This window comes from Mobula hypostoma, chromosome 7 (assembly GCF_963921235.1).
Source record: "Mobula hypostoma chromosome 7, sMobHyp1.1, whole genome shotgun sequence".
Lineage (NCBI taxonomy): Eukaryota > Metazoa > Chordata > Chondrichthyes > Myliobatiformes > Myliobatidae > Mobula > Mobula hypostoma.
The window spans coordinates 162,733,221-162,750,170 of record NC_086103.1 but is presented as its reverse complement, the minus strand read 5'-3'; positions in this window follow the sequence as shown (position 1 = coordinate 162,750,170).

Sequence of the window (16,950 nt, the reverse complement as noted above, 5' to 3'; positions counted from 1 at the left end):
ATTGAACCCAGTCTTTGATGTTGTAACAGCATTGTGTACCGCTACACTACCGTGCTGCCCCAAAAGCTGATATTTTCTGCCTATCCTTTCAGAGTATTGCTCCTTTCTCTGTCGCTGTTTTGTACGGTTTTGATCGGGGTGAACTTGCTCTGCAGCCTGAAGCTAATGAGTGACCCTGACCCTGATCTCAGCTGAGCTGAATTCACTGCACGGTAGCACAGTGGTTAGCATGATGCTTTATAGTACAGGTGACCTGGGGTTCAATTCCCACCACTGCCTGTAAGAAGTTTGTGTGTTCTCCCTGTGACCATGTGGGCTTCCTTCAGGTGATCTGGTTTCCTCCCACAGTCCAAAGATGTACTGGTTGGTTGCTAGGTTAATTGGTCATTGTAAATTGTCCCATGATTAGGCTAGGGTTAAATTGGGGGTTGCTGGGCAACACGGCTCGAGGGGCCAGGAGGGCCTATTCCACATTGTATTTCAATAAATAAATACTGATGTGCCTGGACTAGTTGGATGGTTTGTGCTCTGGTGTTTTATATTTTGTGTTTTTCGCTCATACTTTTTGCCATTTGTGAGATTTGTTCTTTTTGTGCACGTTGGGGGTTTGATGTTTTTCTTTGAATGGGTTCTATGGTTTTTCTACCTTTGTTTTGTGGATGTCTGCAGGAAGACGAACGCCAGGGCTGTATACCACGTACATGCTTAGGTAATACATGTACTTTGAAACTCGAATCTTTGAGGTAAATCTAAACCCACTGCGAGCAGGGTTCGAACCGACACGAAGAAGACCCATTGGAACTCGTGCCCAACGCCTTAACCACTTTTTCTTTACAGCTTCACAAAAGTGACCAGCCTATTTGGATGGATTATCCTTCGTGCCTGAAGCGCAAGAGCTGTGAACGTGGAGTTTGAAAATCTGCTTGTCTAGCCTAGGTGTGGCTATGTCCCTACAACAATATGATTGACTCTTAACTGCCCTCTGAAAAGAGGTAGAAAGCCAATCTGCTCAAGGATAATTAAGATGGCCATTAAATGAGATATATTCAAGCAATGCTCACAACCCGTGGACTGATAAAAATAAAAGACCCCAAATTTTGATTAAAACAGAAAAATTTAATAGGGAAAAAAATCTGAAAACTGAAAATACAATACGAAATATTTTCAGGAGAGTGAAAGAACAGGTAATGCTTTCATTAACTGGATAATAAAACAAAATTGCAAGGTTGTAGCGATGTGCTACACACAGCGTTAGAATAACCACACGGAGTCGGTGAGTTAGAGTTGCGATGAAAGAGATTTATTCAAACTTCGCGGCCCGCTTTAAAGCCTTCCCGTTCCCGCCCTGCCTGGGCGGGACTACTGTGGGGAATGCATATTCCCAGACCCTTTCTGCACGCGGGATTTTCCCCCTGCTGGTGAAGATGGCCTGGCGCCCTTTTTGCTGCCGGCCCTCTGCCTGCGCGCGCTGTTTCGTGAGCCGGTTCGTGGGTGCCAGAAAGTGGGTCGCCACATAACCCCCCCCGCAGAACCGGCGATACCTCCCCCAATGTCCACAGTCTGGATCGGCCTCTGTTTGGGAGGTCTGCCCCTGCGCCGCGGTGCCTGAGCCTGGACCGGTTGCGCCAAGTCCACATGGGCCGGTTTGAGTTGGTCCACCGTGAAAACCTCCTCTCTCCCCCCAATGTCCAGCACGAACGTGGACCCGTTGTTCCCGATCACCTTAAACGGCCCCTCATAGGGCCGCTGTAGCGGTGCCTGGTGTCCGCCCAGTCGTACAAAAAGAAACTTACAGTTCTGCAGGTCTTTGGGTACGCAGGTTGGGCTCTGTCTGTGCTGTGAAGTGGGTATGGGGGCCAGGTTACCGAGCCTCTCCCGTAGTCTGTCCAGGACTGCTGTGGGTTCTTCCTCTTGCCCCCTTGGGGCTGGTATGAACTCTCCTGGGACGACCAGGGGCGCGCCGTACACCAACTCGGCCGACGAGGTGTGTAGATCCTCTTTGGACGCCGTGCGGATTCCGAGCAGGACCCAGGGAAGTTCGTCCACCCAGTTAGGCCCCTCCAGGCGAGCCATGAGAGCCGATTTCAGGTGACGGTGGAAGCGCTCCACTAGTCCGTTCGACTGTGGGTGGTAGGCAGTTGTGTGGTGTAGCTGTGTTCCTAAAAGTCTGGCCATAGCCGACCACAGGCTGGAGGTGAACTGGGCGCCCCTGTCGGAGGTAATGTGGGCCAGTACCCCAAAGCGTGCTACCCAGGTTGCGATCAGTGCTCGGGCGCAGGATTCGGAGGTGGTGTCGCTGAGCGGGACTGCCTCTGGCCATCTGGTGAACCGGTCTATCATAGTTAGGAGGTACCGCGCTCCTCGCGACACTGGCAGGGGCCCCACGATATCCACATGGATGTGGTCGAACCTCCGGCGGGTGGGTTCGAACCGCTGCGGTGGAGCCTTGGTGTGCCGCTGCACCTTGGCCGTTTGGCACTGCATGCACGTTTTGGCCCATTCACAGACCTGTTTACGAAGTCCATGCCACACGAACCTGTTGGAGACTAGCCGGACAGTTGTCCTGATGGAGGGGTGCGCTAAGTTGTGAATGGATTTGAACACCCGCCGGCGCCAGACTGCTGGGACAACAGGGCGGGGTTGGCCGGTAGCTATGTCACACAGTAGGGTCCTCTCACCTGGGCCTACGGGGAGGTCTTGGAGCTGCAAATCGGAGACTGCAGTCCTGTAACTGGGGATCTCAGCGTCTGCCTGCTGTGCCTCTGCCAGCGCTGCATAGTCCACCCCCTGGGACAGGGCCTGTATGGTAGGTCTGGAAAGTGCGTCTGCCACGACATTGTTCTTTCCAGAGACATGCCGGATGTGTGTCGTGTACTCGGAGATGTAGGACAGATGTCGCTGCTGGCGGGACGACCAGGGGTCGGACACCTTAGTGAACACAAAGGTAAGCGGTTTGTAGCCTGTGAACGCGGTGAAGGGCCTACCTTCTAAGAAGTACCTGAAATGCCGGATTGCCAGGTATAGTGCCAATAGCTCCCAGTCGAAAGCACTGTATTTGAGTTCAGGTGGTCGTAGGTGTTTGCTGAAGAACGCCAGGGGTTGCCAGCGACCCTCGATGAGTTGTTCCAGCACTCCACCGACTGCTGTGTTGGATGCGTCCACCGTGAGGGCAGTAGGAACGTCCGTTCTGGGGTGCACTAGCATCGCGACGTTTGCCAAGGCTTCTTTGGTTTTAACGAAAGCGGTTGCGGCCTCTTCGTTCCAGGTAATATCCTTGCCCTTAACCGACATTAGAGTGAACAAGGGGCGCATGGTTCGGGCTGCTGAGGGGAGGAAACGGTGGTAGAAATTCACCATACCCACGAATTCCTGCAAGCCTTTGATTGTGTTGGGTCGGGGGAAGTGGCGGACCGCGTCTACCTTGGCGGGCAGCGGGGTTGCCCTGTCTTTAGTAATCCTGTGGCCCAGGAAGTCGATGGTGTCGAGTCCGAACTGGCATTTGGCTGGATTGATTGTAAGGCCGAATTCACTCAGGCGGGAGTAGAGCTGGCGGAGGTGGGGCAGATGCTCCTGCTGACTACTGCTGGCTATGAGGATGTCGTCCAAATAGATGAATGCAAAGTCCAGGTTGTGTCCCACCGCGTCCATTAGCCGCTGGAAAGTCTGTGCGGCATTCTTTAGACCAAACGGCATTCAGAGGAATTCAAAAAGTCCGAACGGGGTGATAAGTGCTGTTTTGGGGATGTCGTCCGGATGTACAGGGATTTGATGGTATCCCCGGACGAGGTCTACCTTGGAAAAGATCCTTGCGCCGTGTAGGTTTGCTGCGAAGTCTTGAATGTGCGGCACAGGGTAGCGGTCTGGCATTGTAGCCTCGTTCAGCCTGCGGTAGTCACTGCATGGTCTCCAGCCCCCCATTGCCTTGGGCACCATGTGAAGTGGGGAGGCCCATGGGCTGTCGGACCGTCATATGATCCCCAATTCCTCCATCTTCTTGAACTCCTCCTTCGCTAGTCGGAGCTTGTCCGGGGGAAGCCTTCGAGCACGGGCGTGGAGGGGTGGTCCCTGGGTCAGGATGTGATGCTGTACTCCGTGTCTGGGCATGGCTGCCGTGAACTGCGGTGTCAGTACTGATGGGAAATCCGCCAGGACCCTGGTGAATTCATCGTCGGACAGCGTGATGGAGTCCAGGTGTGGGGCTGGCAACTGTGCTTCACCCAGGGAGAACGTCTGAAAAGTCTTGGCGTGGGCTAATCGCTTCCCTTGCAAGTCGACCAGCAGGCTGTGGGCTCGCAGAAAATCTGCCCCCAGCAGTGGTTGGGCCACGGCGGCCAGTGTGAAGTCCCACATGAACCGGCTGGAGCTGAACTGTAGCCGCACCGTGCGGGTGCCGTAGGTTCGTATTGTGCTGCCATTAGCGGCCCTCAGGGTGGGTCCCGGTTCTCTGTCGCGGGTGTCGTAACTCGTTGGAGGTAAGACGCTGATCTCCGCTCCGGTGTCGACCAAAAAGCGGCGTCCCGACTGCTTGTCCCAGACGTACAGGAGGCTGTCCTGATGGCCAGCTGCCGTAGCCATCAGCGGCGGCTGGCCCTGGCGTTTCCCGGGAATTTGCAGAGCGGTCTGCAGCGGCGGGCCTCCGTGCCCCACCGCTGGTGGTAGAAACATCATTGTTCGTTGGGCTCCTCACTCCCGTCGCCGGGTTTTGTAGGCTCTGCTGCCAGGCCTGGTCTGGTCTGTCGTTGGGCACGCGGCTTGGTGATCTGTGTGACGGATGCCCCTCTCTCTTTCCTGGCATTCCACAGCACATCTGCTCGGGCCGCCACCTCCTGGGGGTTGCTGAAATCTGCGTCGGACAGCAGCAGGCATATGTCCTCGGGCAGTTGCTCTAGGAACGCCTGCTCAAACATGAGGCAGGGTTTGTGTCCTTCAGCCAGGGCCAGCATCTCGTTCATTAATGCTGACGGCGGCCTGTCTCCCAAACCATCCAGGTGCATTAAGCGGCGTGCTCGTTCGTGCCGTGAGAGTCCGAAAGTCCTTATGAGCAGGGCTTTGAATGCTGTGTATTTGCCGTCCTCCGGGGGCGACTGTATAAACTCCTCAACTTGTGCAGCAGTCTCCTGGTCGAGGGAGCTCAGCACGTAGTAGTAGCGAGTGGACTCCGAGGTTATCTGCCGAATGTGGAATTGTGCTTCTGCTTGTTCGAACCATAAATGGGGTCGCAGCGTCCAGAAGCTTGGCAGTTTTAACGAAACTGCGTGAACAGATGCAGCGTCGGTTATCTCTGGTCCAAATATCGTTTGGGCCATCGGGGTCACCAATTGTAGCGATGTGCTACACACAGCGTTAGAATAACCACACGGAGTCGGTGAGTTAGAGTTGCGATGAAAGAGATTTATTCAAACTTCGCGGCCCGCTTTAAAGCCTTCCCGTTCCCGCCCTCCCTGGGCGGGACTACTATGGGGAATGCATATTCCCAGACCCTTTCTGCGCGCGGGATTTTCCCCCTGCTGGTGAAGATGGCCTGGCGCCCTTTTTGCTGCCGGCCCTCTGCCTGCGCGCGCTGTTTCGTGAGCCGGTTCGTGGGTGCCAGAAAGTGGGTCGCCACAAGGTCATAATAGCTTCGATTCATGCTGTAGGAGGAGTATGAAATGTGATTAATTTGATTCTTAATGTGCAGTAAGAGATTTCAAAATGAAGCTCCCCATGCTTGTACGTGTAATATGTCACAGTGAGATACTGAATAACAACAATTGTAGTAAATTCAATTATATTAATGGCAGGTGTGGAGATAAAAAGTTAAGCTCAATTTTCAGCCAACTCCTGGACCCATTAGATGTATAGATTTGTCTTTTAACCATTCTCTTCCATCACTTTTATTTAACAACAAATTGTGTCTCTATAGCCCTCTGCAGCTAGTTTTGGTAAAGACTGGAGGACATTTAAGAAGGGAGGAAGACAGAAGAGAGGAAATTCTAGGCCAGTTAGCCTAACCTCAGTGGTTGGGAAAGTCTTGGAGTCTATTATTAAGGATGAGGTTTCAGGGTACTTGGAGACAATTGATAAAATAAGTCAAAGTCAACATGGTTTCTATAAAGGGAAATCTTGCCTGACAAATCTGTTAGATTTCTTTGAGGAAGTACCAAGCAGGGTGGACAAAAGAGAGGCAGTGGATGTCATTAACTTGGATTTTCAGAAGGCATTTGATAAGGTGCCACACACGAGGCTGCTTAACAAGATAAAATCCTATCGTGTTATCGTGAAAGATACTGCGGACGGAGGAATGGCTGACAGGCAGGAGACAGTGAGTGGGAATAAAGAGGGCCTTTCTGGTTGGCTGCCAGTGACTAGTGGTGTTCCTCAGGGGTCAGTATTGAGACTGCTACTTTTCACTTTGTTTGTCAAGATTTGGATAATGGAATTGATGGCTTTGTGGCAAAGTTTGTGGATGATATGAAGATAGGTGGAGGGGTAGGTAGTGCTGAGGAAGCAACGTGATTGCAGCAGGACTTTGACAATTTGGAAGAATGGGCAAAAAAAAGGTGGCAGATGGAATACTGAGTTGGGAAATGTATGATAATACATTTTGGTAAAAGGAACAACAGTGCAAACTATTACCTAAATGGGGAGGTTTAAACATCAGAGATGCAGAGGGATGTGGGAGTCTTTGTGTAAGACCCCAGAAGGTTAATTCACAGGTTGACTCTGTGGTAAAGAAGGCAAATGCAATGTTGGCATTTATTTCAAGGAGAATAGAATATAAAAGCAAGGAGATAATGCTGAATCTTTATAAGATATTAGTCAGGCCACACTTGGAATATTGTCAACAGTTTTGGGCCCCGTATCTCAGAAAGAATGTGTTGCCATTGGAGAGAGTCCAGAGGAGGTTCACAAGGATGATTCCGGGAATGAAGGGGTTAATATATGCAGAGCATTTGGGCAGCTTTGGAACTGTACTCACTAGAATTTGGAAGAATGTGGGGGTGGGGGTGAGGATCTTATTGAAACCTACCAAACGTTGAAAGGACTAGATAGGGTGGATGTGGAGAGGATGTTTCCTGTGGTGGGGGTATCCAAAACTAGAGAGCACAACCTCAAAATTGAGGGTCGACCTTTTAGAAAAGAGGTAAGGAGGAATTTTTTAGCCATTGAGTAATAAATCTGTGGAATGCTGTGCCACAGATGCAGTGGGTATACTTAAGGCAGGAGTTGATCACTTCCTGATCGGTCGGGGCACCAGAGGATATCGTGAGGTGCATGGGGTTGAGTGGGATCCGGGATCAGCCATGATAGAATAGCAGAGCAGACTCAATGGGCTGAATGGCCCAATTCTGCTCCTATGTCTTATGGTCTTAAAACAAAGAAGGATATTTGCAAACTGAGAAGAAACTAAAAAATTCAACATTTCTAGATCTTCAAGTTGAGGGGAGTTATTATAGATAACTAGATTACTAATTTCATAATATTAAGAACTGATTAGCAATTAATGTAGAACTTTATGGTAGGAGCTGGAAGAGCAGGATTCAATCCCCATGACTGATTGGGTGTGATGAAGGTTCTCGGCCCAAACATTGATTGTTTATTTCTCCCCATGGATGCAGCCTGACCTGCTGAGTTTCTCCAGCAACTTGTGTACATTACCCTGGATTTCCAGGATGCAGAATCTCTTGCATTTGTGCGTTTCCTCCAGGAGCTCCGGTTTCCTGTCACATTCCAAATAAAGAAATGATGTACGGTCAAAGTTAGGCAGGGGTTAACCACAGACCCCTTGCTTAATGGTATTAGTCCATGGCATAAAAAAGGTTGGGAAGCCCTGCTTGTGAGTATGCTATGTTGGCATAGAAACATAGAAAACAGGTGTAGGAGTAGGCCATTCGGTCCTTCGAGCCTGCACCGCCATTCAGTATGATCATAGCTGATCATCCAACTCAGAACCTTATACCTGCTTTCTCTCCATACTCCCGATCCTTTTAGTCACAAGAGCTATATTTTAAATATAGACAATGAACTGGCCTCAACTGTTTCCTGTGGCAGAGAATTCCACAGATTCATCAGTCTCTATGTGAAGAAGTTTTTCCTCATCTCGGTCCTAAAAGACTTCCCCTTTATCCTTAAACTGTGACCCTTCGTTCTGGACTTCCCCAACATCGGGAACAATCTTTCTGCATCTAGCCTGTCCAATCCCTTTAGAATTTTATACATTTCAATAAGATCCCCCTTCAATCTTCTAAATTCCAGTGAGTATAAGCCTAGTCAATCCAGTCTTTCTTCATATGAAAGTCCTGCCATCCCAGGAATCAATCTGGTGAACCTTCTTTGTACTCCCTCTATGGCAAGAATATCTTTCCTCAGATTAGGGGACCAAAACTGCATACAATTGGAAACACGATGACACTTTGGGGCTGCACCAGCACATCTTGGACTGTCTTGGTCATTGATGCATTTTACTATGTCTCAAAGTACATGTGACAAATAAATATATTCGTTAATCGGTTGCAATATAGAAAACAATTATTGCTTATGGAGGCTTCTGAAATTAGTAATGCAATCAATTGATAGCCACTGTTTTGGGTGGTAGCTGTGGGATAAATATTGGCCAAGAACTTAAGTGTTTTCCCTGTTCTTTTGAACTAGTATCATAGGATCTTCCGTTCCTATCTGAGAGAACTGATAAAGGTTCAATTTATTGTCTCTTCAGAAGGTGACAACTCCAACAGAGCAGCATGCACTCACTTCTGCATTGAAGTATCAGCCAGGGTTTGGTGAGTACCTTTGGGTTGTAGCCTATAAAGGTTAGACTGTCACAGCTAACAAGGCTCATTAATAGAAGAAATCAAAAGATAGCACACCAAGTCTATTGTTAATAGACTTATTAACTATAAATCTATGAAATGAAATGTCTATAAAGATAAATCAACACAGCACAGGCATTAGTAAAAATTAAGGCTTTCTTCTTCCTTTGATTGCCAAGGCAGAAGCAATGCCATTTAATTCATGTCATATGTCAAATTTTGATGGCAATTTAATGAAATGTAGGTCATCTACGTCCCTCGTGACATCCAGATTTGGGGCAGAATTCTGCAGTGTGGTTTATTAGCTGAATATGTGGTTTGGTGAGTTTGTGATGACTCATTTTTAATAAAAAAGACACAACTGAGGATTAGTTCAGTCCAATATTCATGTTGCAGGTGGAAACTCGGAGGATTAGCTGGGCAGTGCTGCTGCAGATGGGATTTTGCACCAAAGGTTCATGGTGGCAAGGTGGCTTGATGAAAGACGAAGAAAATGTTACCATAGAATGTTGGATTAATTGGTAGTTGGTGTAATAATGCCACATGTATGGGTGAAAAACTTTGTTTTGCATGCCGTCCATACAAATCACTTCAAAGCATAAATGCATTGAGGTAGTACAAAGGGAAAAGTAACAACAGAATGCAGAATATAGTGTTGTACTTACAGAGAAACTGTAGTGCCGGTAGACAACAAGGTGTAAGAGCCATAGTGAGGTAGATTCTGATGTCAAAGGTTCATCTTTAATGTACAAGAGGTCCGTACAGTTTTTAAAGCAGTGAGATAGAAATTGTCCCTGAGCCCCATGGTACATGTCTTCCAGCTTTGCTATTTTCTGTCTGGTGGAAGGGAAGAACATGAGAGAATGTCTATGGTGAGAAGGGTCTTTGACTTTGTTGCTCACTTACCCAAGGCAAAAGGAAGTGTAGACCACAGAGGGGAGGCTGGTTTTTGTGATGGTCTGAGCTGTGTGCACAACTCTCTGCAATTTTTTGTAGTCTTGGACAAAACATTTACAGGACGAAGCTGTGATGCAACTAGGTGCAGATGTTGGAAATCCAGGCAACACATGCAAAATTCTGGAGGAATTTAGCAGGCCAGGCAGCATCTATGGAAAAAAGTACAGTCAAGGTTTCGGGCCGAAAACCTTTGGCGGGACTGGAGAAGAAAAAGATGACGAGTAGATTTGAAAGGTGGAGGGCGGGGTGGGGGGTGGGGAAGGGAAAGGCAAATGCCAGGCAATAGGTGAAACTTGGAGGGAGAGGGATGAAGCTAAAAGCTGGGAAGTTGATTGATGAAAGAGACAGAAAATTGGGGGGAGGGAAAGATGTGTTTGATGGTGGGATCCAGTTGGAGGTGGCAGAAGTTTCGAAGAATTATGTGCTGGACGCAAAGGCTGGTGGGATGGTAGGTGAGGACAAGAGGAATCCTATCCCTGGTAGCGCGGCGGGAGGATGGGGTAAGAGCAGACATGCGTGAAATGGAAGAGATGTGGTTGAGGGCAGCATTAATGGTGGAGGAAGTGAAGCCCCTTTCTTTGAAAAAGGAGGACATCTCCTTTGTTCTGAAATGAAAAGCCTCATCCTGAGAGCAGATGCGGCAGAAATAGAGGAACAGAGACAAGTATCAGGGTGGGACGAGGTATAAGTCCACATAGCTGTGAGAGTCCTTTGCTTTATAATAGACATCGGTGGATATACTAATGTACTGGATTGGGTATTGTGTAATGAACCAGAGGTGACTAGAGAGATTAAGGTGAAGGAACCCTTAGGAGACAGTGATCATAACATGATTGAGTTCACTGTGAAATTTGAAAAAGAGAAGCCGAAATCCAATGTGGCAGTATTTCAGTGGAGAAAAGGAAATTACAGTGGCATGAGAGAGGAACTGGCCAAAGTTGACTGGAAAGGGAGACTAGCGGAAAGGACAGCAGAGCAGTAGTGGCTGGAGTTTAAGCGAGAAGTGAGGAAGGTGCAAGACAGATATATTCCAAAAAAGAAGAAATTTTCGAATGGAAAAAGGATACTAAAAGCTTTTTCAAGTATATAAAGACAGGTGAGAGTAGATATAGGACCAATAGAAAATGATGCTGGAGAAATTGTAATGGGAGATAAGGAGATGGCGGAGGAACTGAATCTGTAGTTTGCATCAGAAGTATACCGAACACTCAAGGGTGCCAGGGAAGAGAAGTGTGCGCAGTCACAATTACAACAGAGAAAGTACTCAGGAAGCTGGATAGTCTAAGGGTAGATAAATCTCCCTGACCAGATGGAATGCACCCTTGTGTTCTGAAGGAAGTAGCTGTGGAGATTGCGGAGGCATTAGCAATGATCTTTCAAAAGTCAATAGATTCTGGCATGGTTCCGGAGGACTGGAAGATTGCAAATGTCACGCCGCTATTTACAAAGTTTGTAAGAAATGGGCAAGGAAGCAAAAAGGAAATTATAGACCTGTTAGCTTGACATCAGTGGTTGGGAAGTTGTTGGAGTCGATTGTCAAGGATGAGGTTACGGAGTACCTGGAGGCATATGACAAGATACGCAGAACTCAGCATGGTTTCCTTAAAGGAAAATCCTGCCTGACAAACCTATTACAATTTTTTGAGGAAGTTACAAGTAGGCTAGACAAGGGAGATGCAGTGTATGTTGTATATTTGGATTTTCAGAAGGCCTTTGACAAGGTGCCACACATGAGGCTGCTTAACAAGATAAGAGCCCATGGAATTACAGGAAAGTTACATACGTCGATAGAGCATTGGCTGATTGGCAGGAAACAGAGAGTGGGAATAAAGGGATCCTATTCTGGTTGGCTGCCGGTTACCAATGGTGTTCCACAGGGGTCCGTGTTGGGGCCGCTTCTTTTTACATTGTACTTCAACGATTTGGATTATGGAATAGATGGCTTTGTGGCTAAGTTTGTTGATGATACAAAGATAGGTGGAGGGGCAGGTAGTGCTGAGGAAACAGAGTCTGCAAAGAGACTTGGATAGATTGGAAGAATGGGCAAAGAAGTGGAAAATGAAATATAATGCTGGAAAGTGTATGGTTATGCACGTTGGCAGAAAAAATAAACGGGCAGACTATTATTTAAACGGGGAGAGAATTCAAAGTTCTAAGATGCAATGGGACTTTGGAGTCCTCGTGCAAGATACCCTTAAGGTTAACCTCCAGGTTGAGTTGGTGGTGAAGGAGGTGAATGCAATGTTGGCATTCATTTCTAGAGGAATAGAGTATAGGAGCAGCGATGTGATGTTGAGGCTCTATGAGGCACTGGTAAGACCTCACTTGGAGTACTGTGGGCAGTTTTGGGCTCCTTATTTAAGAAAGGATGTGCTGACATTGGAGAGGGTACAGAGAAGATTCACTAGAATGATTCTGGGAATGAGAGGGTTAACATATGAGGAACGTTTGTCCGCTCTTGGAATGTATTCCTTGGAGTTCAGAAGAATGAGGGGGGACCTCATAGAAACATTTCCAATGTTGAAAGGCATGGACAGAGTGGATGAGGCAAAGTTGTTTCCCATGATGGGGGAGTCTAGTACGAGAGGACATGACTTAAGGATTGAAGGGCGCCCATTCAGAACAGAGATGAGAAGAATTTTTTTAGCCAGAGGGTGGTGAATCTATGGAATTTGTTGCCACGGGTGGCAGTGGAGGCCAAGTCATTGGGTGTATTTAAGGCAGAGATTGATAGGTATCTGAGTAGCCAGGGCATCAAAGGTTATGGTGAGAAGGCAGGGGAGTGGGACTAAATGGGAGAATAGATCAGCTCATGATAGAATGGCGGAGCAGACTCAATGGGCTGAATGGCCGACTTCTGCTCCTTTGTCTTATGGTCTTGTGGTCTAATGATATGCTGTCTCCGGAGATAGAGACAGTGAGACCGAGAATGGGAAGGGAAGTGTCGGATATAGGAGCAGAAGTAGGCCATTCAGCTCATCGAGTCTGCTCCACCATTCAATCATTGCCTGATCCAATTCTTCCAGTCATCCTCACTCCCCTGCCTTCACCCCATACCCTTTGATGCCCTGGCTAATCAAGAACCTATCTATCTCTGCCTTAAATACACCTAACATCACATTCCTGTTCTTATATTCTATACCTCTAGAAATGAATGCCAACATTGCATCTGCCTTCTTCACAACCTACCCAATCTGGAGGTCAACCCTAGGGTATCTTGCACAAGGACTCCCAAGCCCCTTTGCATCTCTGCATTTTGAATTCTCTCCCCATCTAAATAATAGTCTGCCCATTCATTTCCTCCACCAAAGTGCATGATCATGCACTTTCCAACATTGTATTTCATTTGCCACTTCTTTGCCCACTCCCCTAAACTATCTAAGCTCTCTACAGGCTCTCTGTTTCCTCAATACTACCTGCTCCTCCACCTATCATTGTATCTTCGGCAAATTTAGCCACAAGTCCATTAATACCGTAGTCCAAATCATTGACATACATCGTAAAAAGCAGCGGTCCCAGCACCGACCCCTGTGGAACTCCACTGGTAACTGGCAGTCAGCCAGAGTAGGAACCCTTTATTCCCAATGTCTGTTTTCTGCCGATCAGCCAATGCTCCACCCATGCTAGTAACTTCCCTGTAATTCTATGGGCTCTTATCTTGCTAAGCAGCCTCATGTGCGGCACCTTGTCAAAGGCCTTCTGAAAATCCAAGTACACCATGTCTACTGCATCTCCTTTGTCTGCCCTGCTTGTAATTTCCTCAAAGAATTGCAGTAGGTTAGTCAGGCAGGGTTTTCTTTCCAGGAAACCATGCTGGCTTTGGCCTATCTTGTCTTGTGCCTCCAGGTACTTGGTAATCTCATCCCTCATGATCGATTCCAACAACTTCCCAACCACTGATGCCAGGCTAACAGGTCTATAGTTTCCTTTCTGCTGCCTCCCACCCTTCTTAAATAGTGGAGTAACACTTGCAATTTTCCAGTTTTGCAATTATCTCTCTCCTGATCATGAAGTCCCAATTCTAGATTTGTATAAATCTTCTCAATCCATTATATGATGACCACCTCCTGTTAGATTGTTCGAGGTAACTTACTTTTTAATCTTTCCGCTTCTCTTCCAATATTTGTATATCTGTGCACTTGTAATGCTACTGTGACCACTGTAATTTCCTTTGGGATCAATAAAGTATCTATCTATCTATAAATTTAACCTTAGACTCGGGTGATATAAGGGATAGCATTTACTCTTCTACAAGTGAATACATTTTCAACTGACACTTCGCTGACTGGGAATACCTTCTAGATTTTAAACAGTGAGAGATTTATATGTGATGGATTGGTGCAGTTTGACTCTGTGTGTCCCTTTTTGCATTATGCTGTCACCTTTAATTTTGCAATTTATATGCTAGTTGACATGAAACATTAAACCTTTTCCAGTCTTTATAGAAGCTGCTCAGTCAGAAGGGTTATTCATATTTTTGGCTTTTGTGTTGTTTTCAGAGATGTAGATAACAAGATAAAACAATTAAAGAAGACATCAACTTGACAAATAGTGAGCTTTTAAATATTCCTTAAGACAAAATAATAATTCTTATTTAAAAAAACTTGAATTTTTCATTTCAACAGATATTTGCCACAGTTTCAGCTCTGCGGATGCCCTGGCCTGTACCTGCGGCTATCACACCTTCAGTGTTTCTGCTTTTCCCCGTCTCCCTATGCATCATTCTGGCTCAAACAAGAGAGAATCTGCAGATGCTCGAAACCCAAGCAACACACACAAAATGCTGGAGGAACTCAGCAGGCCAGGCAGCATCTATGGAGAAGAGTAAACAGTCGACGTTTCGGGCCAAGGCCCTTCATCAGGACTGGGGGGAGAAAAACGAGAAGTCGGAGTGAGAAGGTAGGGGATGGGAGGAAGAAGTAAAAGGTGGTAGGTGATAGATGAAGCTGGGAGAAGGGGAAGGGTGAAGTAAAGAGCTGGGAAGTCAATTGGTGAAAGAGATAAAGGGCTGGAGAAGGGAGAATCTGATGGGTAGAAGACAATGGAAGAAAGTGAAGGGGTACGCGGAAGGGAGGTGATAGCAGGTAAGGAGATAAGGTGAGAGAGCGAAACAGATAGGAATGGGGGAGTGTTGAAGGTGGGTGGAGGCAATTACCAGAAGTTTGAGAAATCTATGCTCATATTATCCAGATGGAATATAAGGTATTGCTGATTCAACCTAAGTGTGGCCTCATCACAGCGGTAGAGGAGGCAATGGACTGATACGTTGGAATGGGATTAGGAAGTAGGATTGAAATGAGTGGCTACTGGAAGATTCCGCTCTTTTCTGGCGGATGGAGCTTAGATGCTCTGTGAAGTGGTCTCCCGATCTACGTCAGGCCTCACCAATATACAGGAGGCCACATTGGAAGCACAAGAGTCAGAGTCGATGACCCCAAAAGACTCAGAGGTGAAGTGTTGCCCCACCAGGAAGGGCTGTTTAGAGCTCTGGATGGTAGTGAGAGAGGGGGTGTAGGGGCAGGTATGGCACTTGTTCCGCTTGCAAGGATAAGTACCAGGAGGGAGATCAGTGGGAGGGACGAATGAACAAGGGACTTACTTAGGGAGCGATCCTTGAAGAAAGTGGAAAGTGGGCGGGCGGGGGGAGAGGGAAAGATGTGCTTGGTGGTGGGTTCCTGTTGGAGATGGCAGAAGTTCCAGAAAATTATGTGCTGGATGCGGAGGCTGGTGGGTGGTAGGTGAGGACAAGAGGGACCCTAACCCTAGAGGGGTGGCAGGAGGATGGGGTAAGAGCAGACATGAGTGAAATGGGAGAGATGTGTTGACGAGGGCAGTGTTGATGTGTTATGGTGGAGGAAAGGACGCCGCTTTCTTGAAGAAGGAGGACTTTCCTCACTTTTAGAGGAAAAGCCTCATCCTGAGAACAGATCTGGTGGAGACGGAGGAATTGAGAGAAGGGGATGTGACTTTTAAAAGTAACAGGGTGGGAAGTAACAGCTGTGAGAGTCAATGGTTTGTAATAGTCAACAGTGGATAAGCTGTCTCCAGAGATCGAGACAGAGGGATCGAGAAAGGGGAGGGAGGTGTCGTAAATGGACCAGATAAATTTGAGGGCAGGGTGAAAGTTGGAGACAAAGTTGATGAAGTTGACGAGCTCCTCATGGGTGCAGGAAGCAGCACCAATGCAGTTGTCAATGTAGTGTAGGAAAAGTTGGGGAGAGATATCATTGGAGGCTTGGAACATAGACTGTTCCACATAGCTGACAAAAAGGCAGGCATTGCTGGGGTGTCAACTGTTTACTCTTTTCCATGGATGCTGCCTAGATGCTCTTTTTCACAGATGTTCCTCCAGCATTTTGTGTGTTTTGTTATTACTCTGGCTTCCATCTGCATCCTTTCAAGTCCTGATGAAGGGTCTCGGCTCAAAACATCAACAATTCATTTCCCTGCATAAACATTGACTGACCTGCTAAGTTCCTCCAGCACTTGGTATGCGCTGTTTTAGTGTGTGTACTGTAGGTTCTTTTGTGTGGGGACTAAAAATAGAACATTTTTTATCGAAGGCAGTAACTCTTAATGAAACAGTGTCGGTGCAATAGTGTATCATTCACATCGCTGACAGAGGCAGTTGTTAAATCTTCACTTACATATCCATAGGACATACTGCGCTTCCTTATCTTTAAGCTGAGGAAATAGGTTGCATTTTGCTAACAAGCTAAAGCCTTATCAATGCTTATTAGCTTCTGTTGTGACCCAGAAAGATGTTTAGTATCAACCAGTTGCAACCGAGATCAATGCAAAGCCAGATAACAGAATAAAAGAAACAGCATGCATGAAAATATGCCCTCAGTGGCCACTTTATTAGGAACAGCAGTGAAACCAAATCTGTTCTACTGCTTCTATATCTCATCCATTTCAAGGTTCGACATGTTGTGCATTCAGAGATGCTCTTCAGCACACCACTGTAGTAACATGTGGTTATTTGAGTTACGGTCACCTTCCTGTCAGCTTGAATCTGTCTGGCCATTCTCCTGTGACTTCTCTCATTGACAAGGCAGTTTTGTCCATAGGAAAGTCACTTACTAGATTCTTTATTCTTTATTCTACCATTTTCAGAGTGTGAAAATCCCAGGAGATCAGCTGTTTATGAGATAATCAAACCACCCTGTCTGTCACCAACAACCAGTCAACAGTCAAAGTCAGT